Source organism: Hyperolius riggenbachi, chromosome 3 (genome assembly GCF_040937935.1).
Source record: "Hyperolius riggenbachi isolate aHypRig1 chromosome 3, aHypRig1.pri, whole genome shotgun sequence".
Classification (NCBI taxonomy): domain Eukaryota; kingdom Metazoa; phylum Chordata; class Amphibia; order Anura; family Hyperoliidae; genus Hyperolius; species Hyperolius riggenbachi.
The window spans coordinates 313,744,015-313,770,937 of record NC_090648.1 but is presented as its reverse complement, the minus strand read 5'-3'; the positions used below and the strand labels follow the sequence as shown (position 1 = coordinate 313,770,937).

The 26,923-nt window shown below is 42.7% G+C and overlaps 2 protein-coding genes across 3 annotated transcripts in view; both read left to right on the top strand.

Annotated features, from left to right (window-relative positions):
- The window catches only part of RAP1B (RAP1B, member of RAS oncogene family), a 119,948-nt gene extending 116,908 nt beyond the window's left edge, over positions 1–3,040 (top strand). The window contains exon 8 of the mRNA XM_068276713.1: positions 1,066–3,040. The gene's annotated coding sequence lies outside the window, so the exon portion shown is untranslated. The remainder of the gene's footprint in view (positions 1–1,065) is intronic.
- Positions 1–26,923, top strand: part of NUP107 (nucleoporin 107) — a 165,039-nt gene that overhangs the window by 22,123 nt on the left and 115,993 nt on the right. Inside the window, exon 1 of one of the 2 annotated variants that reach the window (XM_068276710.1) lies at positions 16,776–16,911. The exons of the other annotated variant lie outside the window; for it this stretch is intronic. The gene's annotated coding sequence lies outside the window, so the exon portion shown is untranslated. Of the gene's footprint in view, positions 1–16,775; positions 16,912–26,923 lie in introns of those variants that run through there. 2 annotated transcript variants of the gene reach the window in all.

The following is a 26,923-nucleotide window of genomic DNA, read 5'->3' as shown; positions in this document are numbered from 1 at the left end:
TCAACTCTCTCCTGGAGCCCTCTTTGCGCTGATTTCTGGCATATAGCTCCGCTGTCTTGCAGATGAGTACCATGGCACTCTCTGTATCAGAGTGCCACGGAAGCGACGCAGCACTCATCTGCAAGGGGGCGGTGCTACGTGCCTGAAGTCAGTGCATACACAGCTCTGGGTGAGAGTTAACCAGAAAAGACCAAGCAGGTAATTATAAGTTTCTTTGCTAACAGAATATGGACAATGTATATTTTGGACTTTGGATCATAAAGAGGCTTCCCTAGCCCTCCTCCGCAGCCCTGTTCCAGCGCTGGAACATTTGAAAAGTTTGTCCACTTTTTCATTGGAAAAAGAAAGGCAGTATCGGGTCTGTGCAGTAGCATGGACCTAGACCAGACCTGCTCAGCTATTTCCGCTAGTGAGCAGGGAGGCTACTCTTTGGGGATCCCAGTGCTGGAACGGGCTAACATAAGAGGACGGTGGAAGCCTCGTTAGGATCCAGGCTTAACATTGGCGAGGTATTTTTTTTCCCTTTTTAAAAAGTCACAGGTTAACTTTAAATATTTGCCTTTTAATCCAGTTACGGTCTTCCTAAAGGGACATTTTTGTATATTGATTTATTTATTGTATTTACGCAGTGCTGGACATTAAAGTTACGGACAATATTTATGGGTAATACAGAAATATGACAATACAGGAATACAAGAAAAACCAGATCACGCAGCACAGTATGAGTACAAGGTAATGCTTAGTCAGTCACTGGGTGGGACCATGGAGATTAGGCAAGTCCTGGAGGCGGGTTCACTCAAATGCATAGCATGGGTGCACAGTAATGGAGGTGCGTGATCAGGTAGGACACACAAGGACGACCCTGCAGAAGGCTTACAATCTTGAGGGAGAGGTGGGGACACGGAAGGTAGGGGACCAGAGTTCAGCTACAGGTTTAGAGCACCAGTAAGGGGTGATAGGCCAGAGTGAAAAGGTGAGTTTTGAGGGCCTTCTTGAAGATGTTGGAGGGGGCTGCCCTATATACTAATATGGTATACTCAAATCTCTTCTTTTTGCATTTTACAGGTCTGAAGAACTGTTGTCTAACAGCAGTGCCAGCATTCCAAGTTAAATTACCCTGTCAACAACTCCAATGGACTTTCCTGTGGTGGTACCCTTTATAATATGGATGGAAGCTGCAAGCTCAGATTGTGCACCCTCAGTCCCTCTCCCCCCCCCCCCCCCCCTCCCAAAGTCACGAGAAAGATGCCTGCTTTGAAATGTATTTCACGTATGCAACTGGGAAGAACAGAGCCCACATCCAGTATTACTGCTAACAGAGACATTGTTCACCCAACAATGTTTTTGCACGTCTGAGAACATGTACTGTATTCTTTAACAGGCCCTTCCTTTCTATCGGAGTGTACAATGAAAAGCACCACTATTTTAGCTTACTAAACAAGAAAGTCCAAAGAGCTTCTCTATAGACTACTCCTGATGACCTTGCATCTTTGGTCTTTGTAGCTTCTGGTAACATTTTTTCCCCCCTTTCCTTCAAAGAAATACAAGAGCAACATCAGAACATCATTTGTGTTGTACAAAGTGATTTCACAACTTCTTTTGTTTTCCTTTCCTTTCTTTACTTTTCTTAATTTTAGGGAATCCTGTGGAATCTTCTGTTGCATCATCTTCTGGAAACAGGAGTGGTTACAATAAATTTCTTGTACTCAGTCTTCATTAAACCCTCTGCCTTCCATCTTTCTCTAGAGGAGTAGTCATCTCTTCCTTTTATTAATCATTTCCCCACACTTTGTTTACATAAGGAATACTGTTTATAGCTGTGTATACAGTGGGGGTCTACAACAAGAAGTGTATATTTTAAGAGTTCTTTTTTTAATGATTTATCAATATTTTGTAAATCATTTTCCGGCTTCTGCAGCTGTAGATTCTCACTGTGAGCGTTTGTACCCCCCCAATCCTCCTTGCTTGCTCATGCATACGTGTATTTGCAATACCAAATATACAGATTTAGTACTTTTTCCTGTCAGTGGTTGTTTCACATGTGTATTGTTTTGGTTGCGTTGTTAAATGGTGGAAGAGTCCAGTGGATGTGAATGTGGGACGTAATTTTTAAAACCTCTGTTACTGGTCACCAGGCCTGCATTGCAGTAATTAACTTTTTTTTGTTTTGTTTTCTGCTGATTTATTTATCAATGCCTTGTCGCTTTGTATGAATTAACATCTGAGTGTAGAGACTGCGTGTATATATCCAACAGGGAATAACAGGATTAATAAGAACGGTAACTAAGTTGACCAACCTAATGCTACAACTGCTTTGAGGTGGCCAAATGTAAACTTTAAAGCCTTAAATAAAGTGGTGCAGTTTTGTACGATTTAGCATCAGTTCAATAAATTTGGATTGCCATGCAAGGACTCTCATTATAATTATCTGCCACTTTAATATTTGTGCAATATACTCACAGTGCTTGTTTAAAAAAAAAAAAAAAATGTGGTGTCACTCAAATGCGCTGTGTACAATATATACAGCCTCCTCTATCTTTTGTGCCAATTAGCTTAAGCACTGCACACAGGCCCTTTGCTATAGCATGGAGTGCTACTAGAATAGAAGGGAGAATTGAGTGTCATTTTTATTTACTGTTCTGAAACATCCATGTAGCAGTATAGAAATAGAATTTAAATAACAGCAACGATACAATGAAGATCTAAGTAACTTGACACATCCTGAAGTGAGTTGCAGGTGTTTTTTCTTTTATTTTGTTCACGTTGTGCATTAAAGATCAATTGTCACTTTTTTTTCTTTCTGTTTTATTTTGTCAAAACGGCAAACTGAAGGATACAGTGCACTGAGGATAATCGTTTCATTCTAGAGTCTTTGCAAACTTTTGTATTGAGCTACATTGGCAATCTATCCCATAGTGCTCCCTGTTTCCATTGCTTTCAGATGATGTACTTATTTTCCCCCTGACAATTTGACATCTGAACTCTGCTTATACACAGACAAAATGAAAATAAAATACTGTTACTTTCTTGTATGCAATAATGTCTCCCAATCGTCTGACTTGAATGGCTGTGCCACTTTTCTTCTGTTTGCTATATAACTGAAACTGTAGTGTCTGTTATAAGCCAAGGGTTTAAGTAACAAAAATAAAACTTGATGATTTCCTGTACAGTTATTCACATGACCCCTATAATCAATAGGTATCTGTTTGGGGTTGGATTGGTGGCCCTGAGTCTTTTAGTCATTTTTAGTGTATACACTTTTAGTGTATGCTTTATCCCAATATCTTGTGCCCAAGGCAATACACCCCATCTAACCGAACACTGATCCCATAACCAAGCATTTTCCTAATGTTTCCCCCTCTCATCTGTCTTATGAAACTGTTGAAAAAAAAGGTTAACGGTCTATATACCTCAAGTTTTTTTCACCCTATGAAAGGCAGTGGGGGAACAAGAGTATGTAAATTGTCTTCTGTACCTCAAAATAACCATTCCACTCCCAAAACTCAGCACAACTTTGCTAAACTGAAACTAGTAGTGTCCTGAACACTCTTGAATATTTCACTACTTATAAAATCCTACTTACAATTGAGCCTCATGCACGCATGCAAGGACTGTCACCCATAGAGATCAGGACTCAATCACTCAGATAAGTTTGGCGCTTTGTGCTGTAAAGACGCATTCTGCTGTGATTCTGGGGCAAATGCAGGGTAGGAGGGTAAGGAATGGGGCCTATGCTCTTAACCTGCACTCAGCCAAAATTATCTGACACCCTAGATCTCTCAGCAACGCATTGTGGTTGCTGTACACACACTACATTTTTGGCTGGGGTGGCAGTCTTGGCTGAGAACCACCTAGTGTGTGCATGAAGCCTTAAAGGGCGGTGGAAGATGTTGGCACTATATAGAGTATAGAAGTCTTGCCACCAACTGTCCCTCAGAGGAGCTGACAATCTAATCCCTACTAAAGTCCTGTTCCATCATAGTCTAATGCCAACTTTAAGGGAGGCCAATTAATTGATCTCTAAATTTGGACAACTCTCATACACTAGGCAAGTCTCTGAATATTCATTGGTGGATACCAGGGTAATGGATGGGATTATTCCCTCCCTCCAGGTCACTGCTCACCAAAGCATGCTATGCATTTGTTAAATGGGAGCAGGTGTTGAATCGCCAATCACAGCCAGTAGTGTATTTTACACGCCTCAAAAAAATGATCACCCACTCCACACAGCATATTCTCCTTTATTATGAGTTAACAAAGGTATCGTGCATACATGTTAAAGGGGAACTGAAGAGAGAGGTACAGTGGAGGAAATAATTATTTGACCCCTCACTGATTTTGTAAGTTTGTCCAATGACAAAGGAATGAAAAGTCTCAGAACAGTATCATTTCAATGGTAGGTTTATTTTAACAGTGGCAGATAGCACATCAAAAGGAAAATCGAAAAAATAACCTTAAATAAAAGATAGCAACTGATTTGCATTTCATTGAGTGAAATAAGTTTTTGAACCCTCTAACAATAAAAGACTTAATACTTAGTGGAAAAACCCTTGTTTGCAAGCACAGAGGTCAAACGTTTCTTGTAATTGATGACCAAGTTTGCACACATTTTAGGAGGAATGTTGGTCCACTCCTCTTTGCAGATCATCTCTAAATCCCTAAGGTTTCGAGGCTGTCTCTGTGCAACTCTGAGCTTGAGCTCCCTCCATAGGTTTTCTATTGGATTAAGGTCCGGAGACTGACTAGGCCACTCCATGACCTTAATGTGCTTCTTCTTGAGCCACTCCTTTGTTGCCTTTGCTGTATGTTTTGGGTCATTGTCGTGCTGGAACACCCATCCACGACCCATTTTCAGTTTCCTGGCAGAGGGAAGGAGGTTGTCGTTCAGGATTTCACGATACATGGCTCCGTCCATTTTCCCGTTAATGCGATTAAGTTGTCCTGTGCCCTTAGCAGAAAAACACCCCCAAAGCAAAATGTTTCCACCCCCATGCTTGACGGTGGGGACGGTGTTTTGGGGGTCATAGGCAGCATTTTTCTTCCTCCAAACACAGCGAGTTGAGTTAATGCCAAAGAGCTCTATTTTGGTCTCATCAGACCACAGCACCTTCTCCCAGTCACTCACAGAATCATTCAGGTGTTCATTGGCAAACTTCAGACGGGCCTGCACATGTGCCTTCTTGAGCAGGGGGACCTTGCGAGCCCTGCAGGATTTTAATCCATTGCGGTGTAATGTGTTTCCAATGGTTTTCTTGGTGACTGTGGTCCCTGCTAATTTGAGGTCATTCACTAACTCCTCCCGTGTAGTTCTAGGATGCTTTTTCACCTTTCTCAGAACCATTGACACCCCATGAGGTGAGATCTTGCGTGGAGCCCCAGAGCGAGGTCGATTGATGGTCATTTTGTGCTCCTTCCATTTTCGACCAATCGCACCAACAGTTGTCACCTTCTCTCCCAGCTTCTTGCTAATGGTTTTGTAGCCCATTCCAGCCTTGTACAGGTCTACAATTTTGTCTCTGACATCCTTGGACAGCTCTTTGGTCTTTCCCATGTTGGAGAGTTTGGAGTCTGCTTGATTGATTCTGTGGACAGGTGTCTTTTATACAGGTGACTAGTTAACCTCCTTGGCGGTAACCCCGTGTGTGACACGGGGTAAGCCGCCGGAGGGTGCCGCTCAGGCCCTGCTGGGCCGATTTTCATAATTTTTTTTTTTGCTGGACGCAGCTAGCACTTTGCTAGCTGCGCCAGCACTCTGATCGCCGCCGGCCCCTGCCCGATCGCCGCTATCTGCTGCGGCGCGGCCCCCCCCCCCCAGACCCCAGCGCTGCCTGGCCAATCAGTGCCAGGCAGCGCCGAGGGGTGGCCCGGGACTCCCAATGACGTCCCAAAGTCAGTGACGTCGGTGACGTCATCCCGCCCCGTCGCCATGGCGACGGGGGAAGCCCTCCAGGAAATCCCGTTCTATGAACGGGATTTCCTGATCGGAGATCGCCGAAGGCGATCGAAGCGGGCGGGGGGATGCCGCTCAGCAGCGGCTATCATGTAGCGAGCCCTCGGCTCGCTACATGATTAAAAAAAAAACTGCTGCGCTCCCTCCTGGCGGTATTTTTCATACCGCCAAGGAGGTTGACAGGTGTCCTTAATGAGGGTGACTAATTGAGTAGAAGTGTCTAACCACTCTGTGGCAGCCAGAACTCTTAATGGTTGGTAGGGGTTCAAAAACTTATTTCACTCAATGAAATGCAAATCAGTTGCTATCTTTTATTTAAGGTTATTTTTTCGATTTTCCTTTTGATGTGCTATCTGCTACTGTTAAAATAAACCTACAATTGAAATGATACTGTTCTGAGACTTTTCATTTCTTTGTCATTGGACAAACTTACAAAATCAGTGAGGGGTCAAATAATTATTTCCTCCACTGTATATGGAGGCTGTTATGTTTATTTCCTTTTAGACAATACCAGTTGCCTGGCAGCCCTGCTGATCCTCTGCCTCTAATACTATTTTAGCCATAGCCCCTGAACAAGCATGCAGCAGATCAGGTGTTTCAGTGGTTCAGACTTATAAGTCTGATCTGACAAGACTAGCTGCATGCTTGTTTCTGGTTTTAATCAGATACTACTGCAGAGAAATAGACCAGCAGGGCTGCCAGGCAACTGGTATTGATTAAAAGGAAATAAACAGGACAGCCTCCATATACCTCTCTCTTCAGTTCCCCTTTAAAGAAAAAAAACACATTTCACGGACTGGCTATGCACCCCACCAGAACTCTGCAATAGGTTTCATGTATAGTTCCTGCTGGAGCTGTCAGCATGCATCCCCCTGACTCCTCCTTATGCAATGGACCATATGACTCATCAGGGGCTTCAAGCGCAATATTTTTCTTAGCTCTTTGTTGAATGTGACAATGCACTATTGTAGCAGGTTTTTTTTGTTTTTTTGATGCTGCTCTAACATACTGTACCTGCAGTAGATACAACCAGTTGCAGTGTTTCACTGCTATATGAATATTGCTTGGTGGCTACCCAGAGACTTGCCTAGTATGTGAGAGCAGTTGTCTAACTCTGAGGTCTATGGATACTTTGAGGTACCTCAAAAAAAAACAAAATGCTACAATAGTGCATTCACATTCAACTACCTAAGGTGTCTATAAAGTTACAGGCTGTGTGATATCTGATGATACTTTAATAATTAATATATATGTTTTTGGAATAGGAGAGGAACCTGGAGTGCCCAGAGGAAGCTATGAAAAAAAAATGTACAAACTTTGTGCTATAAGGACTTAAGACCAGAACTGAACAGTGCTACAAGGCGAGGTTGCTATTCACTACACTTCATGTTGCTTTAAAGGGTGTGTGCACATCCAATTTTTTGATTGGCCAATTTTACCACTTACATTTAGTATGGGGCCAACAGGTTGTTGGAGGCATTCAACAGCAGGAATGCAATGCGAGTCTTCTAAAAAATAGAATGCAAAACACCTTTATCTGTCTGTATGCAGATTGCTGATAAGGACATAGTGTTTAAAACGTCATTGCAATATCCCTCCCCTGGGAGCTCTCCTCGCCAGAGTCCAGAATTATGTGGCCTTCCTCTCCACTCACGCTCCTTTTGCATGATTACTAGAGTGAGCAGAGTTAGGATGCACAGGATTGGACTCTGGCGGGGAGGTGAGAAGCTTCCATCTGCACTAAATTCTGGGCTTGTGAACAGAAGGTGGCATAAAGGAAGCCTCTGATGTGACACAACTGGATCAGTGGGTCGTTCCTACTTCGAGCGTTCTTAAGTCATGGACTCTCTATAATAGCTTGCAGTCTTTATACTTTTTTTTTTTTTGGGGGGGGGGGGAGAGGGGATATGGTGTGATCCAGTAGAGGCAGAGGTGAGGCAGTGTTTTGGCTTTCTAGCAAATTCAGGAAAAGGATGAACCTACAGTCCCTAGCTTGTTCTTTAACTGGGGACTACCTGTATTTCCATGGGTCACAACATGTAAAAATAGTTTAAAACATTTTTGATGCAATTTAAGTCACATAAAAATGCAATTCTGAAATGTAATTATGCGTAAAAAATGCACACAAAATGTGATCGCAATAAAATAAAGAAAAACATCTCTGCGATAATTTGCACACTCAAGTGTGCAACTAGCCTAAAAAAAAACCTCCAAGGCCCGTTCACATTACAAACGCGGACGGCAATGCGTGCGGAAAGCAACGCGTACAAACTCATGCCATCCGCGTTTGTACGCGTTGCGTGGCTGATCCCATCACTGAAAAGTGAATGGGACAGCCGCGCGTTTTTACAAAAAAATGCGTGCAGCATTGTGTACCTATGGAATCATGTTTGTGGAGAGTGTTTTACAGAGGGCACTCGAGTTCTGCTTTACCAAAAAGAGGGGTGTGTTCTGTACAGTAAGGCCCCTTTTTACACTTAATCAGTTGCTTTGTTATAACTGAATTTTCAAAGTAATGCCCATGTTTTCCTATGGCACCTTTCGCACTTAAAGAGGAACTCCAGTGAAAATAATGTAGTAAAAACAGTGCTTCATTTTTTACCATAATTATGTATAAATGATTTAGTCAGTGTTTGCTCATTGTAAAATCTTTCCTATCCCCGATTTACATTTTGACATTTATTACATGGTGACATTTTTACTGTGGGCAGGTTATGTAGCTGCTCCTAGCTGTTTTGGCTGTTAGGGCTCTTTCACACTAGAGGCTGCGGTAGAAAAGGCTGAAAGTCAGCCTTTTGCTTAACGCCAATACATAGCGTTTTCAAAGCGTTTTACAGCTCATATGAAAAAGTCCTTTTTTTTTTTTTCTATAAAAATAAGTGAACAAGTCAGCTGTAAAACGCTTTGAAAACGCTGAAGTTGGCGTTTTCCATTGACTATCATTGAAACGCCAACAGTCAACTTCAGCTGTAAACAGCCCTGAAAAAGCTCTTGGGAGCGTTGAAAGCAACGCTCCAAAACGCAGAGTTAGATGTGAAAGGTAAAATGAAAGTCTATGGACTTTCATTTTACCTTAGAAAACGCCGGCTGTGGCGTTAAAACGCCGAAAAAGTCCTCTGGTGTGAAAGGGCCCTTAGAGATAGCTGTAAAAAGCTTTTTCCTGTCTGTGAACATTGTTACATTGTGGCAGTTTGCCCAGAGTACCGCGGTCCCAGAGCTTCTTGTGGGAGGGATTTCAGCACAAAATCAGTCATATAGCGCCCCCTGATGGTCTGTTTGTGAAAAGCATTATATTTCTCATGTAAAAGGGGGTATCAGCTACTGATTGGGATAAAGTTCAATTCTAGGTTGGAGTTTCTCTTTAAGGCGTTTTAACTGAAATCTTCCCAATGCACTGCTATGGAAAAAAAACGCATACGAACACATACCAACTGATTTAAGGGTAAACTGGGCCTCAGGGTATCTGAGTCTTGCCTACTGGCTGGGAATCGCAGGAGAGTTGACATGATTACTACTGAAAGCAGATAAAATCCTGGCCTTTACTTTTAATTTACTTTTATACAGTAATAAACATCTGCTGCATTAATTTAAGTCTGTCCTTTGTCTTAATTTGTTAATTTCTGTATTTCAATATTTAATACAGAGTTTATGGCAAGTGTGGGGTATAGTACTTTTTTTTTTTTTAAAGCTAGGCCTATTTTTAACATTGACTGCACAGGTGTAGCTCAAATTTCCCAGTAGGGTATGGTTTGTCAGAATAGCTCACAGTAGTAACAGCCATCAGCACACAAACCCCATTCCTGTCTGTCCATTCCTACACATCTGCCTCTCGCAGTTCTATGTCTGGAGTGCTGGGATTGCAATCTTGGCTTCAGTGTATATACTTTCACACTGCGATGCTGGAACGTATGCCAGATCTCAATTTATTATGCTTAGGTTCCTGCAAGGCACACTAAATTATTCCATAGTTCACCAAGACTACGGTATATTATTAAACAAAGTCTTATTTTATGTACAGCGCAGTGAGTAAAGTGTTGCAAATCACAATTCATACAGCCAAAGTCACAGCAGTACAACAGGGATTATGCTTGGAAATGCCATAGGTACTGCTCTGTAATTACTGTATTTGCTGCCATATAAGACTCACTTTTTTTCTCCCCAAAAAATGGAGGAAAAAGTCCCTGCGTCTTATGACAAAGGCATGGAATCCCTGACTTACAAATGCCCCCAATACAGACTGCTAACCTGCTGCCATAGGGGATTCCCTTCCTGTGTCCCCATTGTGCCTGGCTGCCCCCCCCCCCCCCCGTGCCTCTCCTCTCTCTCCCCCTTGTGGCTCCACGTGCCCACCCCTCCATATGCAAGCAACGACTTACCTCATCCACCATGCCCCCAGAGATTGCAGACATCCATCTTCTCTGTGCAGTTAGTGCCGGCTTCTAATGACGTGTCTTCATTAGAAGCCTGCACTAGAGGAAGGTGCATGGAGAAGACTGATGTCTGCAATCACCGTGGGCATGGTGGATGAGGTAAGCTGTTGGACATACAACTGGAGGGGGGGGGGGGTGGTGACATGAGGACACAGGAGGCCACTATTTGGGGAGGACATGTACAACATGCTCCTGAAATATGGATGCACCAGGTTTAGTTTTTTTTTTTTCCCCCGTGTAAACCTAGGTGCGTCTTTTAAGGAGGAAAATACGGTACTACCTTGTTCTTTAGGTTGTTTTACTGAAGGCATCTGGAGTCCAGTACATGTTTCTTGCATCTTCCTCATGGTTATAAGTTTACAATAAGTAAGGCTATGTTCACACTATAACCATTGCATATCCAGGAAAACAAGCTTGCAATGGTGTTCAAAGGTCGCATTGTATGTTCCTGATGCATACAGTGCAGAATAAAGTCCACAGACTTATGCTTACACCGTATCCATGATAGCATGCATTGTCTGGTGATGCACTGCATACAGTGCATTATCCCGATGGAAATCCTTACACCTCATCACAAACTCATCGGTGTGGGAATGCCATTGACATATGATTGTATTGCGTTTCAATGTGATTATGCAATGAACATGGTATGAAATGAGCCTAACACAAAGTACAGGACACATATTTGATAATTAAAATTGAGTGCAACCTTTTCAAATTGCCTTTCTAAATGTGCCAAGGTTTGAGCTTAGACATCTGCAGAGCAAGTTGTTAGCCATGGTGTACACATGGGGTTCATTTTAAGCACCATTTTTAAACCATGCAGTTTTTTTTTCAAAAGGAAAGACATGCATCCAAACGAAAAGTGTAGCCAACACAACATAAAATCTGTATCACTTGAAATAAACTGCTCCAGTTCATATTCACATTGAGTTCTTATTGTCTGTTTTCTCTGGTCAAGCTGTTTTACTATAAATAAACAGCCTGTCATTTTTCTTTCTTTTATCATAAGACACCAAATGATAACAGGAAGTAATGATAGTAGAGAAAGAAGCTGTCTCTAGGACTACCCCTCCCAAAAGCTTTAATCTTTCAGTTCCAAAGACAGGAGCCATGGAATCCAAATATCCAGGAATTGTTCTTGTTTATCATATATATTTGTGCTGTGAGAGTTTTCACCCTCATAATATGACTAATTTCCTGTCTGGATGTGGAAACGCTAGTCAGGAAACCTTCCTCTTGTTCTATAGTATTTAGGAGAAAAAAATCGGAGCAATCCGCTAATAATGTTTGTTTGACAGGTCCCAGGTAAGTTGATAACATGGGGCCGCTGCTCCTTTTACCATCTAGGTTTACATCATAAAAATGTTCTTATTTACGGTACTTTATCTTTGAATAGTCCAATCAAAGTCAATGAAATATTCCTACAATTCAGCCTGTTTAATACTATTGTCACTGAGGTAAAGATTAATTAAAATTTTTTTTTTTTTTGCCAGTGCTGCCATTGAGATGCAATGAGTCATAATAAAGCACTTAAAGGTGTCCTGAACAAAAAAAAAAATACCTAGGGTTTTTTCAATGTCTCCATAACCTTGGGTAGCCCCTCATCTTAGCCAACCTCACCTCCATATTCATTCTTTACCCCCGTTCAAAGCCCAGTTGGAGCAAGGGTGCTTGCTCTTTCCTCTGAAACCCCCCCCCCCCCCCCCCATATTTGATATGTGCAAAGCAGTCACAGCTGGGAGCATTCTGGCCATGTGCAGTTTGAACATCTCTGGAGAGATCTTAAAATGGCTGTGCACCGAAGCTTCCCATCCAACCTGATGGAGGTTGAGAGGTGCTGCCAAAAGGAATGGGTGAAACAGCCCAAAGATAGGTGTGCCAAGCTTGCTGCCAAAGGTGCATCAAGATACTATTGAGCAAAGGCTCAACTTAGGTACATGTGATTTATCAGGTTTTTTCTTATTTTTAATAAATTTGCCAAAACCTCAAGTAAATGTTTTCATGTTCTCATAATGGAGTGTTGTGTGTAGAATTTTTTCCATTTCAGAAAAAGGCTGTAACATAAAATGTGGCAAAAGTGATGGCCTGTGAATACTTTCTGGATGCACTGTATACAGTATATAAGACGACTCTGGAGCACCATACTGAAATATATGGGGAGAACTATAAGCAATAGCACTATATGATTGACATGGTAGTGCTAAAATGAGTGACGTTATATGAATAGAAGCACTATATACAGTGATGTGAAAAACTATTTGCCCCCTTCCTAAATTCTTATTCTTTTGCATGTTTGTCACACTTAAATGTTTCTGCTCATCAAAAACCGTTAAATACTAGTCAAAGATAACATAATTGAGCACAAAATGCAGTTTTAAATGATGGTTTTTATTATTAGGGGGAAAAAAAACCCTCAAAACCTACATGGCCCTGTGTGAAAAAGAAATTGCCCCCTGAACCTAATAACTGGTTGGGTCACCCTTAGGCCTCAATTCACGGAGCATTATCAAACGTTTATCAAACACTTTATCAAACGTTTGATAATTTACCTCATGGGTAAAATCTCATTTTAAATTCACTAAGGTGTTATATATTTATCGAATGTTTTACTGATAAAACGTTCAACAAATATATAACACCTTAGTGAAATTTTACCCATGAGGTAAATTATCAAACGTTTGATAAAGTGTTTGATAAACGTTTGATAATGCTCCATGAATTGAGGCCTTAGCAGCAATAACTGCAATCAAGCGTTTGCGATAACTTGCAATGAATCTTTTACAGTGCTCTGGAGGAATTTTGGCCCACTCATCTTTGCAGAATTGTTGTAATTCAGTTTTATTTTAGGGTTTTCTAGCATGAACCGTCATGCCACAACATCTCAATAGGAATTAGGTCAGGACTTTGACTAGGCCACTCCAAAGTCTTCATTTTGTTTTTCTTCAGCCATTCAGAGGTGGATTTGCTGGTGTGTTTTGGGTCATTGTCCTGCTGCAGCACCCAAGATTGCTTCAGCTTGAGTTGACGAACAGATGGCTGGACATTCTCTTTCAGGTAGACAGTAGAATTCATGGTTCCATCTATCACAACAAGCCTTCCAGGTCCTGAAGCAGCAAAACGACCCCAGACCATCACACTATCGCCACCATATTTTACTGTTGGTATGATGTTCTTTTGCTGAAATGCTGTGTTACTTCTACGCAAGATGTAACGGGACACGCACCTTCCAAAAAGTTCAACTTTTGTCTCGTCGGTCCACTAGGTATTTTCCCAAAAGTCTTGTCAATCATCGAGATGTTTTTTAGTAAAATTGAGACGAGCCTTAATGTTCTTTTTGCTTAAAAGTGTTTTGCGCCTTGGATATCTGCCATGCAGACCGTTTTTTTCTTATGGTGGAGTCCTGAACATTGACCTTAATTGAGGCAAGTGAGGCTTGCAGTTCTTTAGATGTTGTCCTGGGGTCTTTTGTGGCCTCTCGGAGGAGTTTTCTCTGCGCTCTTGGGGTAATTTTGGTCGGCTGGCCACTCCTGGGAAGGTTCATCACTGTTCCATGTTTTTGCCATTTGTGGATAATGGCTCTCACTGTGGTTCGCTGGAGTCCCAAAGCTTTAGAAATGGCTTTATAACCTTTACCAGACGGATAGATCTCAACTCAATTACTTTTGTTCTCATTTGTTCCTGAATTTCTTTGGATCTTGGCATGATGTCTAGCTTTTGAGGTGCTTTTGGTCTACTTCTCGGTGTCAGATAGCTCCTATTTAAGTGATTTCTTGATTGAAACAGGTGTGGCAGTAATCAGGCCTGGGGGTGACTACAGAAATTGAACTCAGGTGTGTTAAACCACAGTTAAGGTATTTTTTAACAAGGGGGCAATCACTTTTTCACACAGGGCCATGTAGATTTGGAGCTTTTTTCTCACTAAATAATAAAAACCATCATTTAAAACTGTATTTTGTGTTCAATTATGTTATCTTTTACTAATAATTAACGGTTTTTGATGAGCAGAAACATTTAAGTGTGACAAACATGCAAAAGAATAAGAAATCAGGAAGGGGGCAAATAGTTTTTCACATCACTGTAGCGGTGGGTGGACTCAGGAGCACTATAAAGAGGGGAACTACTGTATATAAGGAGAGTAGTATAATGTGGGGCAATACAGTATATAGGTGAAGCACAGGACATTACAAGAAACCTGTATATCGGAAACAGAATGGGTGATCTGGGATGGTAGAACAGCCTTTTGAGTACCCCAGAAATCATTAGAAGGCTGTGCAGACACTTGTCATGTGATCTTGCCCACCCATCCCCTCCCCCTTTTCTCAGGCCCAATCTTGCCTTAAAGAGTGCCTAAATTATCAATTACACTTAGCTTTAAACCTAATAAGTTGCCAAGATATATAAAATCACACATAATAAAGTGTGATTTTTCTCACCCCACAGGGTCCATATTTCACATATAGTCTTGAACCCCCTTCCCCGTGTGATATTGGGCCAGTGTGATTTTTCAGAAGTGTCCTGGCACTGCTCGTTGTCTTTGAGGTTCCCCATTCCTGGTCCTTTTTATATTTAACAGGATCCTTCAGTCCAATACAAAAACCAGCAACATCTCTCTAGCGGCAGAGCATGACTCAGAGCTGCGCAGGCGCAAGTTACAAACCACGCAAGCATGCCAAAAGCAGTGTGTTCTTTCACTACTAGGCTTATCCCCGGTTCAGTAGGTATTTTAAAGTGATCCTGAGCTGAAGCTTGGGATCAAAAAAGATACTTACCTGAACAGAGGGAAGCCTCAGGATCCTATTGAGGCTTCCTTCAGTGTTCTAATGTCCCCCGTTGTTGAGTGCCTCCTCTGTTGCGCTCCTCCTCTGTTACAAGCACGGCCGTGCATGCGCAGTAGCATGGAGCTGCTCGTACGGGTGGGCTTGCATGGCTACTGCGCGGCCCCGATATGATTAGCGACAATGCCTTGTTGCTAATCTTCTGGGGGGCCATGCTCAGCGATGGGGGACATCAGAATACTGAGTTAAGCCTCAATAGGATCCTTAGCTTCGGCTTGTGTACACTTTAAAAAGACACTTGCCTAAGGAAAGGAACCTTTGGATCACATAGAGCTGGGTACATATGACGCCGCCGCTCAGTTCGACGCAGGGAGAGCCGAATGACGGCTTTCCCCACTGCTGCTAAACTCTGAGGCAGCGTTAAATACTATTAACTCAGAGGGAGATGTAATTTGGGGTCTGGCAGCCGCCAGAGCCCCGAATTACCACTACGCGGGGTGTGCATCATGACATTGCTGCTATAACGGCGCCCAGCTTCGGCGCTTGGCTCTCAGAGCTGCGCGCCAAAATTAACTGATTCGCATAGAGCCTTCCTGATCCTTGCTCTTTGCCCTTGCACCGCCTGCACTCCTCTTACAGGCTTTAGAAGTACTCCCATCCGTGAGTATTTCCAAAAACGAGTGGGTCCAGGCTAGCACATGTATGCTCTGGCCGGATGTGTCCATCATCAGAAGTACTCGGTGACACGAGTACTTCTGAAGCTTGCTGAGCAGTCCTGAAGGTGCACATTGGAACAGTGGTGGAATGAGACCATGGAGAAAGGAGCCTTCTTCATGGGTAAGTAGCTAACCTCCATTCAGGTTTGCATTCCCAGGTATATGTACAGAAATAAAACAAAAATGTGCCTTCTGAACCAGAAGGTATTTGTGATTATTCAGATTGGAGTGAATATATGACGTCATGTCATGTCCCCCATGAGGCATCACTGCTGAATATGCAAACCATCCTTTGTTGTCTCTGTAAGCTAAACACACCTCCAGAACCGCTGGAATGCAAAAGAAGTAAAGTAAGCAAGTTACAAATGTGTTTCATTAACCACTTCAATGCGTAAAGTTAGATAACACTATCTGCACGTTTTTTGTACATTCTCCCCAAGCTTGCATGTTCCCTCTGGTACTGCCCACATTCACTGGTTCCTCACAAAAATTGGCTGCCCTTGGAATATGGTAGTGGTTACATTGTATGTGAAACAGGGACATTGTTACATTGTTGTGTGAGTAAGGACTGTTAGTGATTAGTGACAGGACCTTGGATTCTATAAAGTGCATAATACATACAAATTAATAAAAAAGAGGAGTTATATCTTCTGCCTTAATGTGGCATTAATGATATACTATTATGTTCTGTCTAAAGTGGAGGGACACCTGTAACTCACAAATACATGTACAACACCGCGCCTCCATTTTTGAGCAGTGGTGCCCACACGTACAGATGCTTTCTCACGGGATCCAGGCATTTATACCCGTAACAAATATGGCGACGAGTAGACTGCAGACGGAAATGATGTCTTGTGACAGTTTCCGAAGCTTTGCACTCCTGATTGGATTTCTGGTGCGTGAATGACAGTGTACGTCGAGCGGGAAGTCGCGTGTGTACTGTACTGGCAATATGGAGCATTGAGCTGGGAGAGTTTCTGCTGAACGCTTCACTTCAAGGCTGTAGAGAGCTCACAGTAGAAGGACAAGCATTCCTGGTAACGTGCCCGTCTGATTCCTGTTTGTGGAAGCAGTATGAACTCTCGTGTATTAGCAGAATAGCATTAATTATAAGAGCTGTAATTAATGTGTTTCTAGCAATCTCAGGGATGTGTTTCTGGTGAATCCACAAAATGTTCTGATATAACATTTACTACGGGCAGGGCTGCCACCTTATCCCTATAATGAGTAATTGTTGCGGTGTCTACAAACTGAGCAATGTGAAGTGTGCTCCAAAGAGTAGTGTACGTTGACTTTTCAATTCAGCTGTTATTTTCATTAGTGTCTGTGCAGGGCAGCAGTAGCTATAAGTCAATTACTCAGTTTATTCAGGAGTGCATAGGTATTTTTCTTAAAGGAGCCCTATCGTGAAAATATGTAAAATACATGTGCATTAGTTGTACATTTGTCCCAGAGTAAAATGCACCTAATTTTTTTTTCTTTTCTATGTTCCAGTCACTTGCTGTAAAAATGTGAAAGATCTGACAGATTTTGGACTGATTCATCTCTTTACGGAGGATTCTCAGGATTTTTCAAATGCACTTTCTGGATGGCAGTGGCACAATCCAACTGCCAGAAAAGTGTGCACAGGAGGAGACTGGCTCTCCAGTACCACTGTTAAAGCCCTTTCCACGGACTGATTTTGAAAAGAGTAAAGAAAATGAATATCACCCACGAGGAGTTGAGCTAGTCCAAACTCTGTCAGATTTCTACTAGCTACTATAAGTGATCAAAATATATTTATAGTGCATTTTACACTGGGCGACAGCCATCTAATAAATTACAGGCAAGTTAAATCCTGGCGCTATATAAATCAGTCATAAAAAGATATACCCTTGCACCTACCTTAGCACAGCACCTAACACCTGGTCTGCCCACAAGAATGGTAGGTCACGCAAAAGGAGTTCTAATTTCAGGCTATAAAGATGATGGACATTCCACTACCCAACTGGTATCAGCTGTTCACACCAATATGGGCATCCAGACCACTCGGACCTTCATTTAATTGATGCTAAAAGCGGATACATCCTGTATGGAGAAGGAAGCCTCTGAAACCTATAATCTTTATATCCTGAAATTCGAACCTTATCCCATGAGTTTTTCTTGACCTGTCATTCTGCTCAGGGCTGTGGCTTTGGAGCAATTTTGGGTACCCGGAGTCAGTGGTTTCATAAACTGAGTCGAATGATTTTTGTACCAAATCCACAGCCCTGGTAAGTATGATGAGACTAAGGCGTCTGAGCCATTTTGGGTACCTGGAGTCGGAGTTGGTAGTTTCATAAAATGAGGAGTTGGAGTCTGATGATCTTTGTACCGACTCCACAGAACAATAGTTCATAGTTAATTAGAAGGCAGTGGTGTTTATGAATGGAATTCACAGTATGAACAGTTACTGAAGACAACACACTTTTTTTGTTTTTGTTGTTGTACTAGAAGAGGAGTATGGTTCTTGGTGACAGAAGGGCTGGTCTAAATATTTAATTAAAGTGAACCAGAGGTGAGAGTGATATGGAGGCTGCCATATTTATTTCCTTTTAAGCAATACCAGTTTCCTGGCTGTCCTTTTGATCCTCTGCGTCTAATACTTTTAACTATAGAACCTAAACTAGCATGCAGCAGATCCAGTGTTTCTGACAATGTTATCAGAACCGACAAGATTAGCTGCATGCTTGTTTCTGGTGTATTTCAGCCATTACTGCAGCCAAATAGATGAGCAGGACTGCCAGGCAACTGGTATTGTTTAAAAGGAAATAAAAATGGCAGTCTCCATATCACTCTCACCTCGGGTTCACATTAAAGGGAACCTACACTGATTGCAAAAAAAAAAAGTTTCACTTATCTGGAGCTTCTACCAGCCCCCTGTAGCCACCCTGTGCCAGGACCACGCAGGCAAAAACTAAACTGACTTCCTGAGGGGACCCGGAGGATCCTTCAGTGACGGCACAGGGCCGTAGAAAGAAGCCCTAGGTAAGTGAATTTTTTTTCTTTTAGGTTCACTTTAACAAACTGGTGAGCATCTGGGATTTCCATGATCACACTAATAGGTATACAAAGATTGGTCAGAAAAAGAGAATATATCCATTGAGAGGCAGTTGTGTTGACAAAAATGCCTTGTTGTCAGAGGAGCAGACTAACTTCGAGAAGATTGAGCAACAGTAGCTCAGATAACCACTCGTTACAATCAATGTATGCCGAATACCACCTGTGAACATACAACATGTAAAAACTTTAAAGAAAACCTTTAACAAAAAAAACCCCTCTGGGCGATACTTAGCTCGGGAGGGGGGAGCCTCTGGATCCTAACAAGGCTTCCCCTGCCCTTCTCCATCCCTCGGTTCAAGTGCCAGGGTCCCCCGAAGTGTGGCGAGGTAAATACCTACCGCAATCCTGTGCAGGCACACTAGCGGCTCTTCGTTCAGGCTAAGGCGGAAATAGCTGAGCCCGATCGTATGCACTGTACTGCGCAGGCGCGAGTCCTTTGCGCCTGCGCAGTAGAGCGGATCAATCAGGCTCGGCTATTTCCGCCTTAGCCTGAACGAAGAGCCGCTAGTGCGCCTGCGCAGGATCCCGGGGTGTTGCACAAGCCTACACTTACTACGCACAACTCAGAACTTCCTCTCTGCTCTAAAAGATAAGCAACAGCATAACCACTTAAGCCCTCAGTCGTTTTCACTTTATGCATCCGAGCAATGTTCACCTCCCATTCATTAGCCTATAACTTTATCACTACTTCTCACAATGAACTGATCTATATCTTGTTTTTTCCGCCACCAATTAGGCTTTCTTTGGGGGGTACATTTTGCTAAGAGCTACCTTACTGTAAATGCATTTTAACAGTAAGAATAAGAAGAAAACTGAAAATTCATTATTTCTCAGTTTTAGGCCATTATAGTTTTAAAATAATACATGCCTCCATAATTAAAACACATGTATTGTATTTGCCCATTTGTCCCGGTCATTTCACCATTTAAATTATGTCCCTATCACAATGTATGGCGACAATATTTTATTTGGAAATAAAAGAGCATTTTTTATTAATTTATTATTAAACATTTTATGTGAGTATTTTTGGGAGGGTGGGATGTAAATAGTATTTGTTTGGGGTAAATATATGTGGACTCTATGCTCTGTCTAATACTATGCTTAAAGTGAACCTTAAGCTTACAAAAAAAAAAAGTTTTACTCACCTGCGGCTTCCCTCAACCCCCTGCAGCTGATTGGTGCCCTCGCCGTGTCCCTCCGACCCTCCTGTCCCCGCCGGCGGCTACTTCCGGTTTCACCGTCACCGGCCGGCCTTCCTTTCCTTTTTTACATTTAGATGTAGTTTTACTTTTTGGCCACAAGATGGCAACCTTGAGTTTGTTTACATGACGTCACTCTAAGTGTACAATGTACGCTTAGAGGGACATAGGAGTCAGAAAAAGCGAAGCTTCCGAGAGAAGCTGACGCTTTTTCTGCGGGGGAGAAGAACCATGGTCGGCACCACAAGCAACATTCATTGATTCCTGGGCTAACGAATCCGCGGCCGGGAGCGCAATCGGCCGTGGGAGTGCACATGTCCTCCTTGACGTAGAACTACGTCAAGGAGGACAAACTGGATAATAACAATAACAATATTTCTTTTTTTAACAAATCAATTTTTATTTTGAATAACAATATTTCTATAGCGCTTTTCTCCCTGGGGACTCAAAGCGCTGTAATAACCTTTACATCAGGGGTCTCAAACTCAATTTACCTGGGGGCCGCAGGAGGCAAAGTCAGGATGAGGCTGGGCCGCATAAGGGATTTCACAAAAAAAGTCCTCAAATGTCATTATTAACAGTTTTAATTATTTCTTCTGAACATGAAGTGTCCTACCTTATAGTTTGCTTCAGTGCTCCCATTACAAGTAATCCGCCGTGTCCCTGCCGCAAAACGAGGGCTGCAGAGCCTACAAATCGCCCGGGGGGCAATCCGCCGGCATTTCCTGGAAGGGGCAGAGCTTTCAGCTTCAGCTCTGCCCCTCCTGATGTCAATCGCGGCGGATCGCCGCCTCTGCCCGCCACTCTCACTCTTCCTTCACAGAGAGGGGCGGGGAGAGGCGGTGATTGACGTCAGGAGGGGCAGAGCTACAGCTACAGCTGGAAGCTCTGCCCCTCAGCGCAGTCCTGGATGTTTGCCTGGGGGATTTGGGGGCTCTGCAGCTCTCGTTTAGCGGCGGGGATGCGGCGGATTACTTGGGAGCACTGAAGCGAACTATAAGGTAAAATAGTTCGCTTCCGTGTCTTTTTTGCTTTTGCCGGCGCAGGCCACAAAATATTGTTCCTTGTTACAGCCTATAGAGCACCTTCAAGGATGCTGCAGTGTAGTTACTTCCTTTCAAAATTACTGCTGCGCTCTCCACAACCTGAAACACACACATATAAGCTCCACATAGGGTAATAACGTTCCATCTGTTCTTTTGGCATGTAGTGATTGGGTGTGTCACACACACTGATTGAGATCACGAGAGCACGGAGGTTTTTTTATTGCACATATCCATTTGCAGTCTGAACAATATTACCCGATGTAGAGATTATTTTATTGTTGCAGAATCAAGAATACAAGCGAGTTGCCTATGAGTAATGCCTAAGATCCACCTGAAGCTGAGGTGGTTCACATCTGGTGAGCATATAGAGCGAGGAGACGATGGTTAATAGGAGAGTGGCACTTAGTGATTAACAGGCACAAGGGTACTGAGCCGATGTATGCACAAAAAGAACAGAGTGAACGTTATTACCTTATGTGGAGCTTATACAGGTCCTTCTAAAAAAATTAGCATATTGTGATAAAGTTCATTATTTTCTGTAATGTACTGATAAACATTAAGCCTCATCTACACGGGTAGATGAGGCTGCTATCCGGCGGCTCGATTAGCCGCCGGATCGCCTCTTCGGGGTCCCCGCGCATGCCCCGGAATCGATTCCCCGCCGGCGCCGCTTATCTTCCGCTCGATTTCCTGCCATTGTCCCCTCGCGGGGAATGAGCAGGGAATCGGCGGTGAGGAGATCCGTCCTGTCGGATCTTATCAATCGAGCCGCATCAGCGGCTCGATTGATAAGCCACATCGCCGCCGCATCTACACGTGTAGATGCGGCTTTAGACTTTCATATATTTTAGATTCATTATACACAACTGAAGTAGTTCAAGCCTTTTATTGTTTTAATATTTATGATTTTGGCATACAGCTCATAAAAACCCAAAATTCCTATTTCAAAAAATTAGCATATTTCATCCGACCAATAAAAGAAAAGTCAACTTTCAAATAATTATGTTCAGTTATGCACTCAATACTTGGCCGGCAATCCTTTTGCAGAAATGACTGCTTCAATGCAGCGTGGCATGGAGGCAATCAGCCTGTGGCACTGCTCAGGTGTTATGGAGGCCCAGGATGCTTCGATAGCGGCCTTAACCTCATCCAGAGTGTTGGGTCTTGCATCTCTCAACTTTCTCTTCACAATATCCTACAGATTCTCTATGGGGTTCAGGTCAGGAGAGTTGGCAGGCCAATTGAGCACAGTAATACCATGGTCCGTAAACCATTTACCAGTGGTTTTGGCACTGTGAGCAGGTGCCAGGTCGTGCTGAAAAAGGAAATCTTCATCTCCATAATGCTTTTCAGCAGATGGAAGCATGAAGTGCTCCAAAATCTCCTGATAGCTAGCTGCATTGACCCTGCCCTTGATAAAACACAGTGGACCAACACCAGCAGCTGAAATGGCACCCCAGACCATCACTGACTATGGGTACTTGACTTCAGGCATTTTGGCATTTCCCTCTCCCCAGTCTTCTTCCAGACTCTGGCACCTTGATGTCCGAATGACATGCAAAAGTTGCTTTCATCCGAAAAAATTACTTTGGACCACTGAGCAACAGTCCAGTGCTGCTTCTCTGTAGTCCAGGTCAGGCGCTTCTGTCGCTGTTTCTGGTTCAAAAGTGGCTTGACCTGGGGAATGCGGCACCTGCAGCCCATTTCCTGCACATGCCTGTTCACGGTGACTCTGGATGTTTCTACTCCAGACTCAGTCCACTGCTTCCGCAGGTACCCCAAGGTCTGGAATCGGTCCTTCTCCACAATCTTCCTGAGGGTCCGGTCACCTCTTATCGTTGTGCTGCCACACTTTTTCCTTCCCACAGACTTCCCACTGAGGTGCCTTGATACAGCACTCTGGGAACAGCCTATTCGTTCAGAAATTTCTTTCTGTGTCTTACCCTCTTGCTTGAAGGTGTCAATGATGGCCTTCTGGACAGCAGTGAGGTCGGCAGTCTTACCCATGATTGCGGTTTTGAGTAATGAACCAGGCTGGGAGTTTTTAAAAGCCTCAGGAATCTTTTGCAGGTGTTTAGAGTTAATTAGTTGATTCAGATGATTAGGTTAATAGCTCATTTAGAGAACCTTTTCCTGATCTGCTAATTTTTCAAAATAGGAATTTGGGGTTTTCATGAGCTGTATGCCAAAATCATCAATATTAAAACAATAAAAGGCTTGAACTACTTCAGTTGTGTGTAATGAATCTAAAATATATGAAAGTCTAATGTTTATCAGTACATTACAGAAAATAATGAACTTTATCACAATATGCTATTTTTTTGAGAATGACCTGTATGTGTGTTTCAGGTTGTGGAGAGCGCAGCAGTAATTTTGAATTGAACTACTGACCAATGCACTTTCTGCAGCGATCCCAGCAACGGGTGAAATTTGGCATAATTAAGACTTTGTGTACTGTGGCGCAATTTTTTGCATTTGTAGTTACTTGTTTGCTGGGAGCACAGAAAGGGTTCACCTCCTGTGTTTTCAGATTAGCGGTCAACAGACAGCTAGGAGCTCAAATTACGCTAGCCCATTACTTGCTGAGAAGGGATTATTAGACGGGCTGTTTTCTATAAACACATGCAGGGTGGGTTTCTCTGTGTTCTCCTTCTCTCCTGTGCTCTTTAAAGAACAAGCAACACCCATGCTAACCTAGAAATAAAAAGCACATATATAAGTAGATAAGTACTACTTCTACTTGTATAACAGATGTATTGTGCTATCCACGTAATGAATCCTGTGAATTTTATAAAGGAAAAGCAGAAAATCCTATTCTAGGCAGTGGCCATCTTGCCAAGCTAATGCTGACATCATATCCTCCCTGACTCTTGTTTCCCCCCCCTCCCTTCTCTTGCTCATTGTGTATTCATTCGCTGCACTCCTCCCAGAGTCTTCAGACACTCCCACTGAGGTGTATACTAGCAGCTTCACTGGTTTTTTTTTTTTTTTTTTTAATTTATTTATTTATTTTTATTTACATATCCAATCACTGAATCACCTCAGCCGTGCTTGTAAACACAAGTAATCAGAGGGAGTTTCTGATAAGCAGCAAGGCAGGGAAATAAATGGAAAAGGAGGAATATATTATAGATAAAAAGAACTCCCAGCATTCAACTCTTTGGCACTAGGGCCAGTGCTCCTAAAGTATGTGATAACTCCAAACCATAACAGCAGAAAAAGTTTTGCAAGTTTTGAATGCAGGATTAGCATCTTTATCACTTAATACACTCAGACCAGTTGCTGTTGAAATTTGATTTTTATGGTGACAATACCGCTTTAAACGGTAAACTGCCACCACCTTTTCTGTGTATGGAAAAGGAAAGAGATCTCTCTCCTTCCAGCATGGTGACCCAGAGGTCACGAAAGTGGGCCAGTGCGGCCCACAGGAGAGGTGGAGAGCGGCGGTTTTGGCAGCTATCTGATCCACACAGCCCACCAGATTAGGTAGCATAATTAGTATTATCACATCGTTTTTTTGTGTGAAATTCCCAATAAGTTTGATGTGTCACATGACCCTCTTTCTATTGAAAAAAAACAAAAGTTGGATTCAAAGTGGCCGACTTCAAAATGGCCGCCATGGTCACCACCCATCTTGAAAAGTTTTCCCCCGTCACATATACTAATGTGCCACAAACAGGAAGTTAATATCACCAACCATTCCCAATTTATTAAGGTGTATTCATATAAATGGCCCACCCTGTAGACAGCTTCTGTTCCAGGCTTCACCCCCTAGTGTCTGCGAATGAAACAGATGCTAGAGCTCCTAGCGCCCGATTCTCGGATGCTGGGGGAGAATCGCCAGCTACAGAGGATGTCCCCAGACTTGGAGAGCGGATGAAGGAGATGAGTAGTTCCTCCTGCTGTGCTACTCTGCCAGGGGGTCAGGGGGAGGAAGTTGATGAACAGTGAGGACACACACAACTATGCATGCTCCCTATGGAGGCTCCAGGCACAACAGCTTCCAGCATGTCACCACAACGCCCAGCATGCTCCATAGAGGTACCACAGCAGCGAGCATGGCGCCACCCAGCACCCAGCATGTCCCATATGTTTAAGTGACGCTGCCTATTTTTGTGATATGCTGCATTTTTTTTCTGTATTAATGGAGAGGGAGGCTTCATCCAACATTTTTCTGGGCAGGTCTACTTAGACCACTGTTAACTACTTTGGCCTCCTGGACATACTAGCTACGCCCAGGAGGCAATGGGCGCTCCTGCGGCCGATCGCGCGCGTGCACGCGCGCTCCCGGCCCGCGGTTCGTTAGCCAGGCAGTCAGTGAATCGGGTTATTGTGCCCGATCACTGATTCCTCTCCCCCGCAGAAAAAGCGACAGCTTCTCTCGGAAGCTTCGCTTTTTCTGGCTGTTGCCTCCCCCATGCATCTCTCTAAGCGGATGTTACGCTTAGAGTGACGTCATGTAAACAAACTCATGGCCGCCATCTTGTGGCCAAAAAGTAAAACTACAACTAAAAGTAAAAAAAATAAAATTCAACACACATTTACATTATAAGAACTGTTTCCATCCCACCCTCCCAAAAATACCCAAATAAAATGTTTAATATAAAAAAAAAAACATTACAATAAAAAAAATGTAAATATTTACCTAAGGGTCTAAACTTTTTAAATATTAATGTAAAGATGAATATATTTTTTTATTTTAAACTTGTAAATAGTGATAGATGCAAAATGGAAAAAATACACCTTTGTTTCCAAATAAAATATTGTCGCCATATATTGTGATAGGGACATAATTTCAACGCTGTAATAACCGGGACATATGGACAAATACAATACGTGAGTTTTAATTATGGAGGCATGTATTATTTTAAAACTATAATGGCTGAAAACTGAGAAATAATGATTTTTTTCCGTTTATTTTTCTTATTCTTCCTGTTAAAATGCATTTACAGTAAAGTGGCTCTCAGCAAAATGTACCACCCAAAGAAAGCCTAATTGGTGGCGGAAAAAACAAGATATAGATCAGTTCATTGTGATAGTTATAGGCTAATGAATGGGAGGAGAACATTGCTCGGATGCATAAAGTGAAAATGACTGATGGCTGAAGTGGTTAATGTCATGTAAATTTAGCTCCACCCATGACCACTGGTGCATGGCCACACCCATTTTTTAGCTGGAGTACCCAAAAGTGCCCGGATCTCTTAGGATCCTGTCAACGCCCCTGAGTAAGAGTAAACTTTCGGCTGTGCAGCTTTTGTCAGACTTCAATCCTGTTGAATAAGAGTAAGCTGAAAGCTTACTCTTATTCTTTTAAGTTAGCCAATAAATGGTATCCTCCTGATTCAAAACTTCTTGCTTTTGCTGATGGCGAACACTGTACAATACTCAACTGCTGCTACTACTATGCTTAAAGCGCTCCCAAACCAAACATTTTTTTTTTAATTCAAAATATTTAGTTGCACCACTCTGACACATACAAAGATAAATAAACACTCCTTCAAGCCTATGAGCAATTCAGTGCATGCTTTTCACCCTCCTCTTTGCATAACTAGGGTTATACAGGTGGCAGCCATTAGCAATTCCTCCTTTGCTGGACACCATCTACTCCACCAGTTTGCCGGATTATTTGCCGGCAATATGAAAGGAAGGGAGGGGTTTCTCCAATAAATGTAAAATATTTTATATTTGTCATCATGCAGCTGAAAAAAGGCTGCTATTTATTA